The 17,479-nt window shown below is 40.3% G+C and overlaps 1 long non-coding RNA gene and 1 pseudogene across 1 annotated transcript; one reads left to right on the plus strand and one right to left on the minus strand.

Moving 5' to 3' along the window:
- Positions 1–6,246: 6,246 nt before the first annotated feature.
- LOC123959503 lies at positions 6,247–8,798 on the minus strand. Its single transcript, XR_006822317.1, has 3 exons — positions 8,707–8,798; positions 8,396–8,573; positions 6,247–8,121 (listed from the first exon to the last, which is right to left on the minus strand). It is a non-coding gene; the product is annotated as an uncharacterized LOC123959503 (long non-coding RNA).
- An 839-nt stretch (positions 8,799–9,637) lies between these two features.
- LOC123959317 lies at positions 9,638–12,205 on the plus strand (annotated as a pseudogene).
- Positions 12,206–17,479: the final 5,274 nt, after the last annotated feature.

Consider the following 17,479-nt stretch of genomic DNA (forward strand, 5'->3'; position numbering starts at 1 on the left):
CGCAAAAGGTAGGGAGGTAGGCTACATGACCAGTCTCTGTAGTAGGACTATAAGAAAGCTACTAACCTAAAATAAATAGCCTACATTCATATTAAAATGTATTTCAATTTCCCTACCAAACTGCTCATAATACTCAGCCTAACATAAGAAAAATGAAACCCATTTAGCCTAACGGCTGCGACAGGCTGTGTGAAATGGACTGGGAGCAAATATAAAATATTAAACACATTTCAAAGCAGTAAGTAGGCTTACTGTAAAAACCTGTAGGAAACAATAGTCTAAGGCTTTTAATCCGTCTCAGTAGGATGATATCGCTTTAGCCTACAAGAGTTTCTCCGTATAATCGCAGCAAACATAAAGCAGCCCGTGGTACTGAAGTTACCTGGATAAGCTCAAATCCTGCTTTGTGGTACAGGCCCCAGGTCTTGTGTTTAGTAACCTGTGTTCTGTTGATTCCCCCAGTAATCCCTATCCCCAGTAATCCCTCTTTAGTTTGTGTCCGGTCATTGTCGTTAGATCTGTGTTCTTGCCTGCTTCAGAGTTACCTGTTACCTGTCGTTTTGAACATTTCATCACTACCTGTAAGCTTTGTTATTTTTGTTGGATTAAAATCCCTGAAGTGAACCTCTGCTCTTGTTTTGCATTTGGGCTCTCTCCTGCTCCTGACACATATACTCTATACAGTATTTCAGTTCTGCACATAATTTGACCAATACTTTGATTAATGTAGCCTAGTCCTCAAGATTGAATTTGATAGATGAAGTATGCTTATTTGTTCACTGATAATTCGATTTTATGATTTAATGCTTTGCAGTAATTTCTTCAAAGTTTGATTTTACTTTTCTCTAATCACTCAAGCACTGAAGGGCATTTTTTCCATTCTTGTCTTGTTTTAAGTCAAAAGGAGGAACATAACTGTCAAAGTCTAATAAAAAAAAAACTGTGTTGACCTTTTGTGCTTTATTATCATACTGAGAAATCGAATATGTATGCGAGCATGGCCTGAACACTGAATTTGGAAAAAGGTTGTTAGAGACTCCATCTGTGTCACTATAATCTAACGTTGCTCCGCTTTAATCTTGAGAAGCCGCAGAGTTGCAGTATTTATTCATTATCACTGTAACTTACACTGTACATATCCAGCTAAACTGGCTTGTCATTGATCATTTTCTTTCTGATCGCCTGCCATTCACTGGTCTTGTGCAGTTTTGCATGCATGCTGTGCGGCCGACAACCACATGCACATGATTTCCTACTTGTGAACTCAGATAAAAAATATGTCCACTGAATTCACGAGTAGCAGCTTAATGACGTCACATAACAATGAAAGCACACATTGTAAATGGTAAACAATAACTTAAAAGGCAAAGTAAAGTATTAAATTAAAAGAATACATACAAGTATGAAATAGTGAAACTTGTTCTGCATGTAAATTGACTTAGACATATTTTGTCAATGTTATAAGGTAGCTAATTACATCTCTGAAAGTCATAAGCTTGTCACGGTCAGGCACAACACTGGTGAAGCTGTGGCTCCGTCTCTTCAGCAAGTGTTCCTTTTCTGCCAATACACACGCACACGCTATGCCTACACATGCGCACTGACGCCCCAGGGTTAGGGTTACAATTTTGGATTTATTTATTTAAAAACCTTTCTTAAAAGCTTCTTTCTTTTCACATTTTTATTTACAGCATTAAACATTGACATTTATATCGTAATAGGCAGTATATTAACTTATTGAGAGAAAACTGGTACTTCTATGTAACTAGACTATGTAGCTCTCTTTCTTTCTTTCTTTGAAAAAAAGAGTCTGGTTTTCCTACACAGCCCTGGGTCTGTAAATACAACACAAACACAGCTGCTGGGAGGGAGCAGCCACAACAATCAGCAACTGCTTGAAGTAGTGGGAAAGATAATGTAAACAAACACTGGTACATTCGAACATGCTGGACTCATTACGGGACTCTAGCTGGGATGACAGCTGTGAAACAGCCAAAGAGGGAAAGTTCTGAGGAAAAGTTTTATGAACAGGCAAGGGGAAGACTCGTGTTAACGTCACGTTCCAACAGGAATGCTCCCTTGGATGGCAAAAAGTCGTTATTTTCCGCTGCCCGCCAACAAGTGATACACTGTTACTTTGAGTTTGTTACTTTTGTGCTGCCAAAATGCTATCGGATGCACTAATTGACGAGGTAAGGTGTAAGGTGAGGGATTCTCCACAAGGTAATTGTAAACATCACCACAGTCTAGCTCTGGCAGGGACGGGCGGTTTTTAAAGGCAGAAATACGGCAGGGGGTGTTGTATATGGATTGCAAGTGCCCATATCTTTCTTTTTCTTGAGTTGAGAGGTTATCCAAATTATCATGGGAAGGGAAATTTAACGGCTTTTGCTGTATCTCTATGGGGGAGTCCGTGTGAACCGCCGTCCTGGGGCCTCATGTATAAAAGACTGCGCAGCTTTCACACGGAAAGATGGCGTACTCACAGAATTTGAAAAGTACGTACGCACAGAAGTATCTACATGTATAAATCCAGGCGTACGCCAGGTCCTGCGCACCTTTCCTTTATACATCCCAATCAACGTGAAATTGAGCGCCTCCCATAAATTGCTATGCAAATGACCACAGATACACCAACGTCACCTCCTAAAGTCCAATGAACAACGGCCGATCTTGCTGCAAAACACGCGAAAAAGAGAAACTACATTGAGTGCGAGATTGTGGTGCTGATCACTGAAGTGGAGGCAAGAAGAAATATTTCATTTGATGATTTGAACTCTTGGATCAGCAACAAGCGCAAAACGGGATGGCTCAATGCAGACTCATAATAGCTGGAATAAAGAAAACATGGTCTGACATAAAGTGGATGTCAAAACAGATGGGGGAAAGAGTTTTTTCTGAGGTGCTTGGGAGGTGAAGAACATATTGGTTGATGCAGCTTGTTCATAAACAAAGGAAAATTCAGAGAGTTTAATCGAATTATATTATTCTAAACAAAGGCTTTAGGTAGAAAGGTAAACACAATAGACCTATTATTGATCACATCAGACACAACCCTGTCTGCTCCCGATGGTAACAGTGATTATAGCCTAATGGTATTTGTACCGAGATGACATGGTTCTGTCAGGTTGGTCTGTCTAATGCTGGGCCCAGTTTGGAACACAGATCCAAGAGCACGACTCTAAAGAATCTAAATCGAAGTGTTAGCCAGTCATCATTATGGTCCCTCATGGACACTCTGTAATCCTTCCAATTGTGTTGTACTCTGTAGTGCCCATGCAGCATTACGCACAAGTGTCACACAGTATTAATATTTACAGCAATCATACAGAGTACTTCATACCTTGCCAAAATGATCGCTTCAGTCAGTGGTCCCCCCCCCCAGGGAGATCATTGGAAGATGGAGGTTTGACAGGTGAGCACATTTTTTTAGGTTGGTTTTGTTATGCTTGGCTTGCATCATGATTAGGACTGGTGATTGTGCGAGAGCTGTCACTGACTTTATTTCCAGACATTATTAATTTACACAGTCCATATGTGCAGGTGGTGTAGATGTGCTAGGTCGAGTTGAGGTGAGAAGGCGGATCTGTTTGAGCACCACTACGGTGTCTCAGTGCGCTCAGTGTCCGAGCATTCACTCTGGCCCTCTCCACAGTGCTCCGGGGGGGCTGATGAAATATTTAGTGGACATAGATTTGAGATTTGAGTTGGCACTTGGTTTATATATATATATATATATATATACATACATTTTTTTTTACAATTGAAAGGTGCAGTATGGAATAGTTATTGCTCACTAATGTGAGCACAAGTAACACTGTTGGTTTGAATGTTAACATGTGATATGATGTAAAATTAAATATGTGAGGCATCATTTATCTATTCCTCTCACATATGAAGTTTCAGCTTTCTCATCCCTCCCACCCAAATCCCTTTCTTTTTCTCTCTCTCTCCCGCTGCTCTCTTCTCTCTCTTTGTCTGCATACAGGAACCTGGGGGGGGTTTCCGCACGTCCGCGGACTAAGAAACGGTTCCCCCACTCAGAGTCTCGACTCCACCGGTTCCTAGTGTTTCTCCTCGGATCGTCCTCTGGAAGCAATATTTTGGAAAGGGGGGTGCTGAGCTACTTTTGGGGGGCGTTTGTTGGTTGGAAATTCTAAGGCGGGTTTACACTTAAGATCCACAACAACAGGAGTTTAAACTTTAAACTACTTGCAAAAAACTGTGGTCTGCAACATTAAACCCTGCCAGTTTAGCCCACTGCGACTGGACGAGACTGTGTATTTTTTCTCCTTCAGCTACTTGTGGTGCAGCTTCATGCTGCCTTCACGGGAACGGGAAGTCAGAGTATCTTCTGTAAAATTTTACCCACATGGCGTTTACTGTGTAAACTCTGGAAAATTGACGCTCTCTTTCTTGGTGGAAAAGTGTTTATTTCTCTGAGGAATACACCGTGAACGTCTTGTTATCGCAGTGGTTACACATTTAAAAGAGGGATATCTGCTGTCGGACTAACCCTGAAAGCAGCGCTGCGACACCAGCGAGTAACGTGGACCCCCCTTGCGCTGTGAGTTGCAGACAGTTTGTGACAAAGCGGACATATACTGTTGTTTCAGTAAGCTATAAAAATGTAACGTCAAAAACTGAAGCCCTGACTCTGTTGGGGATTGTAAGCGGCACTTTATCAGAATTGCTGAAGTTTTAACGGAGTCGGAGATTTCTGCCTGATAACATGTGCTGTCGGTTAGTTTCGTTTTTCCCCGACATGAGCACCTCCTCGTCTCATTCAGTTTTGTCTGTTAGACGGCGAGGGGATACTTCCAGCGAATTAGTAACATAATGCAGTATAGGGCATGTAGTAAAATATTTTGAATTCTCTTTAAATACGCTAATGACGTAATGTCTCCCATTACGACTTTTTTTCTTTACATGTCAGAGAACTCAGATATGTGGGAGAGATTCTGAATGTGCAGAAAGTTGAACATGAGCAGATAAGTTATTAACAGATGAGCTAATTAAGTCTAGTCAATAACTAAATTAAAACATTAATTTATTACTGAGATGAAAAGGGGCCACAAACACATTTAAATAGGTTACTTCCCCTCAAAAGAGGAGGTAAGACTTAATCATGTGTGTTGACTCAGCAGGGATGATATTAAATAAGTTGATCTACAGGAGAAAAATATTTAAAAGCCGTGAGAATGCCTGAGAGCCTCACTACATTATATTCTATTATAATTATATATTTTGAATTGTCACCTGCCACCTGAATTTTTAGACATTTACACCATAAATTGGTGCAGAAAAGGCAGAAATTGGAGGAGAAATTTTCACCAGAATGCAGGAAATTAAGTGTATAATGCTCAAAATCTTCTGGTGGAGGACCCCCATACCCCCCACTTATTTAGTGCCCCATCCAAGAAACCAGTCTCTGGCTTCACACACAGTTTCTGGGAGGAACAGTCACTTATTAGTTAAATATAATTACTTTTCACATGGCTTTTGTGTATGCTTTTGTTACCTTTTCCATGTTTTTAATACATAAATAGTAACAATTAAAAAAATCAAAAATATTCAGGGCAAATAGCAAATATCTTTTTTGATGGGGGGGCAGTAAGGGACCTGGATAATGGATAGGGGGGCGCTGGCCCAAAAAAGGTTGATAACCACTACTGTACACCTTCTTGTCTTCCCCACAACCCTTCATCCATCACAACTCGACCTCTACCCCTCATCCCTCGAGCCTCTCCCCCATCACTCAAAAAAATAGCTCTTTGAATGAACATAAATAAATCATGGAAAGGATTTCCACACGATTAACTTGCTTTATTTCAGCATTATGCAATTCTGTTATTCAAATTTAATGCACTTGCGTTGGGTCAACTTAAATTATTAAGGTTGATTCTACTTATTTACTATGGTTGGGCCCAGCTTAAATTAATAGTGTCAGCCCAACTAATTTGCAATGTTTTGGACCAACTAATTTACTTAATTTGCATCCAACTTAATTAAATATAGTTCAATCCAACTTATTTTACAGTAGTACAATTACACTAGTAAATAAAGTTGGCCCAACAAAAGTGCTTAATGCTGAAAGAAAGCCATTTAATCACGTGGAAATCCTTTCCATGATTTAATTTCATTAATACAAAGAATAGCTTTTGAGTGTTAATAAATTAAAACTTTTCAACAAAGTCTACCGGTTGGCATCAAGGGTGGAAACAACACAAAATAAATGGAAAAAGGTATAATCAAACTGTATTTCCAAAACTATAATGTGCATTGTTTTACACTGGCAGTGCAGTTGCTTGTTCACAACACAACAAGGAAAAATATCTCATGTCTGTTATGTGAAACTGATAAACTGAAGATCCTAGGAAATGGGCCCTCTTACTCACATACCCCTTGATCATTTCACATTACTCTTAACATTTGCATTTTGTAAATCTTGGTGAAATAAAAAATATTTACCAAAGTTAGAACATTTGTTTACAAATATATTTAAAATGTTTACATTGAAAAGTCGCTAGGGACATCTTTAAACAAGGGTAGCTCAGGTTCAGCGTGTAGACAAGACCCAGCAACATCACCACAGCAAAAGCTACATTGCCCAACTCACTCATCACTTCCACCCCCTCCAGGACAATCCCAACATCCGCAGGGTCATCGCCAGGCTCTGTACCTTCTTGTCGAATGAGAAAGATTCCAAATATTGTCTCCGCTATGGCCATTTCATGATGTTCATTGCATCAATATTTATAGCACACAATCTTTACAGTATTTCTGTAAAACGGCTATCACTAACTTAATCCATATTTATAATATAATAATGCAAATGTAATCAAATAACAACCTATTGACATTAGAACTGTTTTGCTGGAGTCATGGTGAAATACTTCAACAACTCTGTTGTCTGTCTGTTGTAATCATGAGCTCACTGTTAGTTATTCCATCCGAATAAAGTAAATTGTCTCATTAAAGGAAAAAGAAGGAGTTAAAGTATGGCGCGTGCATGTGTGTGTGCGTGCATGCGTGTGTGTGTGTTATTGTCTGAGAGACAGACAAGGAGAAAGGCTGAATCCCAAACAGGCACCCTACCCCCTGGCCCTGTCTACTCCCCCTCCATTTGCACATTTGCTTGTAGGTTTGCCACATGGAGTCTCATTCCAAACCAGTCAGACTTATGGGTGAGTGGGTTATGAAGAACTCCATAGCGAGTCAATACACAAACCACACTTCTTCCAGGTGCAGAACCTGTCTTGTTCCCGGGATGGAGGAAATGCCACGACAGTGCATGGTGCGGTTATTTCCAAAAAGATCAGTAACAAGTTACTTTAGCTCAAACAGACATTTAATAGACTGTTTATGTATAAAAGAATTAAATTATGAAAAATCACATTCAATAAAACTGATGTGGCCAAAGATTTTTTATGTGGGAGTGAGTTTTATTTAAGTATCCTAATAATTTCCCTTTCACAAACTTACGTTTCCATCTGAGAAAGGCGGGGATGTCCCAAAAGTCGTCGGTGTGTTTATACCCTCCCCCTTATTTAAGTGAACCTCCACAGCAGCATGCGACTCGATTTGGAATGACAATTGGTAGTAAAGTTTTAGTAGGTAGGGGACAGTTTTGGGATTACGCCACAGTATGGTGCGTGTCACTAAGTAAGTGAGAGAAGAAGAAGAAGAGATTTATAATGGCCTTATCTTAATCTAATTTTAAATCTAATGGGCACACACAGGAAACCCAATACTCTCCACTCTGATAATCTCCATAGTGAACACAGGTAAATTAACATACCGGGTATTCCTTCACCAGCTTCTCTGGACTTCTCTTCTGACTTAGAAAGTGTCAATCTGAATATACAGATTAGAGAGGAAAGAAAAACTAGGAACAAGTATCACGATAAACACAGTGGCCAAATACCTGCCATCTCCATTTAAGACAGCTTTGAGTGCCTTATTTCAGGCCTATTTATAGTATACAGTTCCGTCAGTGCTTCAAAACGGCTTTCCAACAGATTCCAGGGCATGCGCCCTCATCAGGTTTGCAGAGTGAACATCATACTCGGAGAAGAACTGCAAATGGATTGTTGTGATTCTATTGAACTCTGCACTCACCTACAAAAAACAAAACAAAGGGTAGACAAAACTCAATTAGGCTAATTAAGCTATCACCTTTTTGGTACACATTTGAAACAACAGTTTGAAACAACAGTTCTGCGTAATACATGTATTTATCTATAAATTTGTTTCCTTTGTAAGAAGGCCAGCAATATCAGCCTTTGCTGGTTTCAGTAAATCCTAAGTTTGAGTAACTTCTCAGATTTTGTCAATATGTATTGTGACACATCCAGTGCAGTGGGGATGTTATTTCACACATTCATTCACTGACCTTATGCACATGGAAGAGAGCTGGCCACCTCGTTTTGAAATCAGCTATCGTGGGGGCCTCTCCAACTACCTCTTGCAGTCTGTGTGCAAAGGTCTTGTCCATCATTGCCGCCAACATGTGCTTATTGTTTCTCTTACTTCTGAGAGGAGCACCACTCTTATCTCTTCTACTGTCTCTGCTGTTTCACCAGATGGATAGGAGGGGCAGTAATTCACTTCACTTCAAAACAAACTGGGCAAATAAAGGTTTAGCTGGACCCTAGCATCATAAGCATTTCAACAGTGAAATCAATAAAAGTAGCAAAAACTTACAAATATTCAAATCACAAACTTCATGATGGCCGTTAACCCCCTTCACCAGCAGTCACTCATGTGGTTGGATGGCAGACATGTGACGTCCTGAAAAAGATCAGATAAATTTACAACCATTAAAATATTTAATTTATCCTGAGTAGAGGTGTATCAGTACATGTATTCAAAACTTTTGGTACAGGTCTCTTGAATGCAGCATGGCTACAAAGACATCTTTACAGCAGTGGAATACTTATTTAAAAAGAGAGTGTGTGTTCAGTAAACGACTATTTAAAACGTTTTATGTTTAGCATTTTCCTCCTTGCTGTACATACCAAACTGGAATTTACACATTATACATTTACTCAGCTGATTTGTGTGTACGGTTACACCCCTAATCTGAAAGAAATTATAGTGCAAAAGTTGCAGTACAAAGTAGGAAAGTGCAAATATATAAATCAGAGATGCATCAAGTTACAGAAGTCGATTTAGCAAATTTATTTCTTTTCATATTGGTTGTTTGACACAATACATTTTATGCATTTTCACATCAGCACAAGCAGCAGACTGTTACCATAAGTTCTACTGCCTTTACCGGGGCTCTAAGAGCGACTTACCGGCTGTAAAATAATGTGTGTGACACCTACACACATAGGTCAGGAAAAACGTGGCGCAAATGGTAGAGAAACACAGATTAACTGCAAGCTAACTATCGTCATGTTAGCTAACATGAGTATGTTAGCCAGCAATAACATTAACGGCCTGAGTAACATTATTGCAAACCGTTGTAGGACAGGACTGAAGGTTAGTCAGCTAGACCACTAGGTGGTGCTGCGACATAGACGTTGTTGCCAGGGGAGTTAGGCACTGGGGAAGAAGAAACAGTGGTTCGTTGTAACGCAGAATAGTTGTAACTATAGCTGCACGCCAAGGAGCGAAATAAAACTACTCCATGTGCATACAGAAGTTTCCTGTGAGTTACTACATAAATGGCGACGACGATAAAGTTACGGTGGATGCCTCGAGGGACGAAGCACGAGCAGTAAGATCGCCTAAATCCACAAAACTAGAGCAGTATCCAATTCCCAGAATTGAGGACCTGTTTGCCAGGCTTTCAGGTGGACAGAAATTCACTAAACTAGATCTGAGTCACGCATACCACCAAATCCCATTGGATGAGGAAGCAAAAAGGTATGTCACCATAAACACACACAAGCGCTTGTTTACATACAAAGTGTTACCTTTTGGAGTGTCATCCAGCCCAGCTATTTTTCAGCGAACCATGGAGGGACTGCTGCAGGGCATTCCTGGGGTGGCCATCTTCTTGGATGACATCCTACTGACAGGAAAAGATGACCAAGAGCACCTGCAGACTCTTTCCACAGTGCTAAAGCGGCTACAGGATGCCTGTCTCAGGCTCAAGAGGACCAAGTGCTCGTTCATGGTTGAAGAAGTGATGTTCCTGGGACACAAAGTGGATGCAACAGGACTGCACCCAGTCAATGAGAAGGTACAAGCAATACAAGAGGCACCCACACCTTAAAATGTGACAGAGTTAAAGGCATACTTAGGGCTTTTGAACTATTATAACAAGTTCCGGAAAAATCTGTCTACTGCACTGGCTCCACTGCACAAACTACTGAAGAAAGAGACAAGGTGGCAGTGGGGAGAGGCACAGCAGGCAGCATTTGAAAAGTCAAAAGAAATGATGCAGTTAGCTGAGGTACTGGTGCATTATGACCCAGAGAAGGACATTGTGTTGTCATGTGATGCTTCACCCTATGGCATAGGAGCCGTGCTGTCACATCGCATGTCAGATGGAACTGAAAGACCCATTGGATTTAAATCACGGACCCTCAATGCTGCAGAGAGGAACTACTCTCAACTGGATAAGGAAGGGCTAGCAGTGTTGTTTGGAATAAAACGCTTCCACAAGTACATCTATGGAAGGAAGTTCACTATAGTGACAGACCACAAGCCATTGTTGTCACTTTTCAGTGAGATGAAAGCAGTACCACAAATGGCATCACCCAGGATCCAACGATGGGCTGTAACCTTGAGAGCTTATGAATACACAATAGTGTACAAGGAAGGGAAGTACCACAACAATGCAGACGCCTTGAGTCGCTTGCCGTTACCAGAGGAACCTGACTTGGAGAGGACAGAAGAGAGGGTTCTCATGCTGGAGAGCTCCGACATTACACTGGTAACTGCTGAGCAAGTGAAGACATGGACAGACAAGGATCCATTACTCTCACGAGTGCGGGAAATGGTGCACAGAGGCTGGACATCAGAACTGGAGGGGACAGAATTTTCCCCCTATGCAGTGAGGAAGCATGAACCCAGTATTCAAAATGGGTGTGTGCTTTGGGCGGCGAGAGTCATTATGCAAAAGCCAGGCCAAGAAAATGTGCTTAAGCCGCTCCACCAATGTCACCCAGGAGTTACCAGAATGAAAGCGTTGGCCAGGAAATACGTATGGTGGACAAAGCTCGACAAAGAAGTGGAGGATACTGTCAGGTGTTGTGCAACCTGTCAAGAGCACAAAAATGCTCCTGCACCTGCTCCATTACACCCCTGGGACTGGCCTGACAAGCCCTGGAGTCATCTTCATGTAGATTATGCTGGACCATTTATGGGGAAGGTGTTCTTTGTGCTGATTGATGCGCATTCAAAATGGATGGATGTGTATCCAGTAAACTCTGCTACTTCAGCCACCACCATTGAGTGTTTACGTACCAGTTTCAGTAACCATGGATTGCCTGAGTTGTTGGTGTCTGATAATGGCACATGTTTTGTCAGCACAGAGTTTAAAGACTTTCTGAGTAAAAATGGTATTCGTCATGTGACCTCTGCACCTTACCATGCCTCCAGTAATGGGTTAGCTGAGAGAGGGGTACAGACATTTAAAAGAATGATGAAAAAGTGTCCAGAAGGCACACTGACAGCCAAGGTAGCCAGAGTGTTGTTTAGTTACAGAGTAACTCCTCACACTACAACAGGCCTGTCACCAGCAGAGCTGCTTCTGGGAAGGAAACTACGTTGCACACTGGACTTAATTCATCCAGACCTCCGCCTCAAGGTACAAGAAAAACAAGAAAGACAAATAAGAGATCATGACAGGAAGGCAAGGGGACGCTGGTTGAAACCAGGTGACTCAGTACTGACCCAAAACTTCAGTCTTGGACCCAAGTGGATTCCAGGGATCATAGAGTCAGTGACAGGACCCGTATCCTACAAAGTGCTATTAGGTGATGGGAGAGTCATCCGGAGACATGTGGACCAGATTCATACTCATCATCAGAGACCAGGACAAAGCAGTGAGGGACAACAAGCTGATTCAAATCAGCAAAGCTCAGCTGCCATCCTGGAAGAGACATGGATGGATGTGGGAGAGACGGTGCTTGTCGGGGAGAAGTCGGAGAAGCCAGCAGCTATGGAAGCTGCAGGACAATCAGAGACAGACAAAGGGACTGTGGCACTGGAAAGTCCAGTGAGGAGGCAGTCAAAGGGAAACTAAGTTGCCTAGTTACCTTAAGGATTAACTAAGTAACAGTTAACTAAGTAAGTACTTAATAATGGGGGCACTTGAAAAAAAAATTAATAAATAACAAAACAAAATAATAATAAATTAAGCAGGTGTAAGTTGAACCAAATGTATAAGTAAAGAAGTGTTATCTTGTTCCTGTTTCCCTGTGAGATGCATGGCATTTGCTTAAGGGGGGAGGAATGTTGTAGGACAGGACTGAAGGTTAGTCAGCTAGACCACTAGGTGGTGCTGCGACATAGACGTTGTTGCCAGGGGAGTTAGGCACTGGGGAAGAAGAAACAGTGGTTTGTTGTAATGCAGAATGGTTGTAACTATAGCTGCACGGTTCTATCGCCAAGAAGCGAAATAAAACTACTCCATGTGCATACAGAAGTCTCCTGTGAGTTACTACACAAACATAACAATCAAGCGTGACCAAATATTGCTAAAAATGATGGACAGTCTGCTGATGACTTTATCCACGTCGTTTCATTTGCATTTAGATGGATGAAAACTGATTTTATCTTACCTTTTCCAAATAAACTCCACGCACGAAAGGCAACTAATTCTCAATGCCGTCTTCTCCTGATGCCGTTGCAGGTTATTTAAAATAACGTATTTTCCCAGGCACGCCAGATGGTTTGTCATCTCGTGTGATATTCCGTGAACTCGCTAGTCCATCTTCGGTGCAAGATCAGTCTGGCTATATTGAATCACGTTATCTCAACATGACTGAATTTAACAAATGTTAAGTTTTAGAATTTCATGCTTCTCCTACATGATTTTATTTTAATTATATATAAGGGAAATTATAATGTTCAAATTACATGTTACACTTTTGCTAATGTAATAACCAGCTAATTTCCTTTTTCTGAGTGATCCCTACATCCCTCAGCCCACCCTCTGGGCACTCGATCCGTTCTTTTTTGTACAATCCGTCTCGGCTCCATTATAAGCAAGTTAGTGAATCAGTTTTATTTTGATCTTTAACACATACATAATCAAACTTTTATTGTGTATCAACGGACATAATTAGGTTATGCATATGCACAGAAACTGGACTAGGCCAGAAACGTTATTTTAAAACATTTGGTGAGTTTTGGTACTTTGGAGTTCACTGACAGAGACAGACAAGAGTTTGCGCCACAGCCCGCACATTCTCACGTCACATTCACTTTTATACATCACATTCATTTTATACATCGTGTGTGTGAAATCCAGCATACGTAACCTTTTTGTGTGTAGGCAGCGTTTATACATGAGGCCCCTGGTTTGTTGTTCTGCCCTCCAGGTCACCGCGATGACTGTGTTTTCACCTGAAGCCAACCTAATTCTCGTTTTGCCTGAAGGGCTCCAGCACATAAAACTTGTCCTTACGTGGCGTTTGTGTTGGAGTCTGTGTTGTGCTTGGAGTAGGTTGTTTTATGGTCTTAGTGGACTCCACATTGTTAGCTGCGATGTTGTTGCTGTGTATATGGTACGGATTCATCAGGCAAGAGACTCAGGATCACACATACAAACAACAATCAGTGGATTTCCCAGAAAATCTTCACATATAAATAGGTATACTGGCCATCAGAGGTAACAGAAAAACCCAGCAAGTGGATTGTTTTTATGTGTGGTTACAACCCCTTCACTCACAGGCAATAAAAAAGTGATTCATTTCATTAAAAAACTATATATAGCCCCTTAACTTTTGAGTTTGTAGTTTGCAGTAGTGTTGTAGTGGGCTGCATTATATTGAGAGGTTTTTTTAATGTTTGGTCCACCCCATTTACAAACATGAGAGGGGGAAAATAATAGAAAACACCTTTTTACATGGAGGAAGAAGGGAAAATATGTTGCTGAACCACTTAACTGAATTGCATTAGATTGTTTAGGTGTACCTAATAAAGTGGTCATGGAGTGTTTATTCATTGAGACAACATAAATGTGTCAATCATCAGAGATTTTATCCCATTTAGACCATGGTAGCTATCCCTTTAAAATCTACATTGTGGACTAGGGCTGCACGATTTGGAGAAAAAGTCATATTGCGATTATTGTGGACAACACTGCAATTTGCAATTGTGATAAAATGGAACAAATAGTACTATGAGTCTACTTGCTTGATTATCAAGGAAAATGCACTAAATACTGACATTTCTCAACTCGAAAAAAGTTAAACGAGCATAAGAAGAAATACAGAGTTTTTTACCACCAGTCCAAAAATACTGGTTTTGCCACATGTAAACAGCTTTTTAAATAACTCATCACAGAAAACTCTACGATGACTGGTGCATTGTGGCATGTGGGACTTGTATTTTTTGAACCAGGGACAGATACACGATACACCAGCAGCACCAACACAACCCACGGCATACTTTATGTGAACAAGATTACTGAACAATATTTATAACAATAACTTTAGTTAAAAAGATGTAAAACAGAAGAAGGCTCTAATGGCATCCTGGCTCTGGCTAAATCTACATCTGTCCACTGCAGAGGCTCTATCCAAAACATGGAGGAGGAACTAGTAGAAATGAGTGTATTAGTTTAATAGTATACCATTAAAAAAAAAGTATATTGCTCAGTTAATAGTATACTGTTAGTATAATGTTATATTAATTGCCATATTCATTATAATTTCATATCGGCCTAATAGAATACTTTTTTACCTCTAGTTTAATATTAAATCCAGTTAAAGCTGTTTCATTTCTGTGGGTTGTTTTTATTCATTAAATCCTTGTGCAAGAAAAATGGCTCTACATTGGTCTTGAATTTATATCATCTAATCTAACTTGCCAATAATCATATTGTTCAACATTTGAAAGTTTGCTATAGTACATCAAACTTTATTTTAATGTTACGCCCCATCGAGCCTGTGATTGGCCAGTTGAGGAATAGTGACACTGACAAGCACATTTTTGAAAAGTTGAACATGTTGAACAACAAAAAGGCACCGATACAGCCAACGTTAAATGGCTGCTTAGGTAAACACAAACCTTCCTTATCTTCTCCCTGTTTTCTTCTCTTTCCGCTTCAGCTGCCTGCAACGCATCTCTGTTTCTGTCACCGGCATTTCTTTGTAAACACAGGGGTTTACAGTGCATTGTCTTTAACGTAACTTGCACTCTGCTCATAAATCAGTTTTCTGGTTTGTACACATCTGTTTTTAAGGGCATATGCGAGAGCCTGGTGTGGGCATGGATAATGAGCAGACTACAGTGCACACAGAGACAAGAGTATCACACCCACAGCACACTTTCTTTTGTTTAATTAAATCGCACCTTTTTGAGGTTATGTAATCGCACAGGATGACATCGCGATTAAAATTGAGATTAGATTAATCGACTAGCCCTTTTGTGGACAATCTTGCAAATTAATCAGCAGGTCTGCTGCACAGCAATATTGGATTAACTGGACTGTTGCATCAATGTGATGAAGTGTCTTGATCTGTCTGTTAGGCATTCATATCATGTCATTTTACCTATAAACTGTTTCACAATTGAATTTGAGATAAAAATATATCCCAGTAGGTGAAAATAAAATAAAATAAAAACACACGTATGATTTAACACACACCCATCATCCTATACAGTAGAGAGGATTAGATTTTTTTGTCTGTGTTTCTTGTCCTGGTTCCCAGTCAAAGACATGAGCCAGCAAGTGGAGTGCTTACATAATGCTGTGGAGGTAGCTACAGTAAGTGCAGAGATGGTGTGTTTCTTTCTGTGCTGTGTATGTGTAGACGTCAGGTGACTAAATAAGGCAGCACGACAGCTGCTTTAGAGCACCAAGAGCCAAACATGCTTCATCCCCCATCTGTGTCTGTTTATGCACCCTCTTTCTATTCTTCTTTCACCTTTTTAATCTCTTTCTCCCTCTGTCTCTCTGTCCTCCTCTGTCAGCACATTTTCCCCGCTCTATTGCCATACTGAATTGATAATATTTGTTGAGCTTGAAGGCGGATTTTGGTAGCTGCTCATGCAGACATGAGACTCAGTGTATGCTCTGCTAAACTGCATACTCCAGTGGAGCAGGTAGAAAATGGGTGTTGTGGTTGTTACAGCCTGTTGCCGCTAAAATATCTGTTATATATAGTGTAACTTCTACCACTGAATGCCAAAATGCCAATATGCAATGTAAATTTTCAGCATCCCTAATGTACAGTATAATGGAGTCTTTTTGTTGGTTGTTCTTAAAAAGTCATATAAATGATGTACAGTTCATGGAACTACTGTAAATGCCAGTGCAGGTTGGAAATGGAAATGTTGCTGAGTCAGGAACTTGTTCAGCTGTCACAGTAATCAATTAAACAGATGCTCCGATCCAGTCTTGTTATGTTTAGATTAGTCCTGGTAAGCTAGTTGGATGGGCTGCTGTGTTAACATTCATTCAGTGTGATAAAGAGTGGTGACAGCGTTGAACAGAAGGTACGGAGTTGTCTTTGCTAGATGTGTGTTACTGAAAAGGAGAAAACTAATGAGGTCTTTCTTCAACTTCCTTAATGTTGTCTTCACTCTTAACGCTCTCCACCAGCATCAGAACTTGTGGAAGATAACACAAGTAGCCACATAGTATCTCTGTAGCCATGGCACTTACAAATGTGCAGGGACACTTTTGAGGGGGTGCACATTAGCTATAGCATAGCTAATTAGCTATAGCATAGCTAATGTGCTACAGCATAACCTTAACACACATCATTAAATCAAGCTTAAGGTCTCATCACAGGCCCTGGAGCTAAGCAAAATACAGTTCCACATGGATTGTGGTTGACTAAGAGTTGGAATAGTGCGTGAAATACTGTACCAACGGTACAGTAAACACTTAAAAAAGCCCAGAACCTTAATTTTAACTCTAATTTCATTCTAAAGTTAAAAAAAAAAAAAATCACATTCAAATTTGAATCTTTGTCTAGAATTTCATTGTGTGCCTATTTTGATTTTCAATTAATTTGTTTTGACTTGGAGGTTTAGTAAAAGCATGGTAATTTACCATGTATGACTATGAAAAAATCTGCTTATCTCATCACGTTTATTTTAATTGTGTCTATTGAATTAGTCATTTATATTAAAGCATAACAGCAGGTATAATATATTAGGCAGAAACTATTCTTTATTGTAAAATCTACCACAATGTCTACCACTGTGGTGCAAATGTAGGGACGTTGATCCACTGTACCACTATCCTGCTGTAGGACTCATGAAGGACACATGTACTGTATGAGTGATGTGGTTTCTGTAATATCTTATATGGGATACACAGAAGCACGTGGGACAAAAT

The sequence above is a fragment of the Micropterus dolomieu genome, linkage group LG20, assembly GCF_021292245.1.
Source record: "Micropterus dolomieu isolate WLL.071019.BEF.003 ecotype Adirondacks linkage group LG20, ASM2129224v1, whole genome shotgun sequence".
Classification (NCBI taxonomy): Eukaryota; Metazoa; Chordata; class Actinopteri; order Centrarchiformes; family Centrarchidae; genus Micropterus; species Micropterus dolomieu.